The 238-nt window shown below is 27.7% G+C and overlaps 1 protein-coding gene across 11 annotated transcripts in view; it reads right to left on the bottom strand.

Annotated features, from left to right (window-relative positions):
- cast (calpastatin) overlaps positions 1-238 on the bottom strand; it is a 39000-nt gene that overhangs the window by 33870 nt on the left and 4892 nt on the right. The gene's annotated exons all lie outside the window — the stretch shown is intronic.

Below are 238 nucleotides of genomic sequence, written 5' to 3'. Positions count from 1 at the left end.
CTGTCACTGGCAGTCCCTTATGAAAATGAACCATGGTTTTACTAAAGTGACTGTAGTGTAACTGTAGTATTTATAGATTTGAATCATGTGTAAACAAAAAACATATTTGAACCATGTGTAAACAAAAATATAACCTAATAAGTTACAATTAAGGCATATTGAATGTTAAAATGCGTTTTAAACATAAAGTTAAGTGCTTATCATTACCCATTTTACTCTTAGTAATTTAATACATTTC

The sequence above is a fragment of the Sinocyclocheilus grahami genome, unplaced genomic scaffold (genome assembly GCF_001515645.1).
Source record: "Sinocyclocheilus grahami isolate Dianchi unplaced genomic scaffold, SAMN03320097.WGS_v1.1 scaffold61.1, whole genome shotgun sequence".
NCBI classification, from domain to species: Eukaryota; Metazoa; Chordata; class Actinopteri; order Cypriniformes; family Cyprinidae; genus Sinocyclocheilus; species Sinocyclocheilus grahami.
The sequence above is the reverse complement of the archived record's forward strand: the minus strand, read 5'-3'. Positions and strand labels throughout refer to the sequence as shown.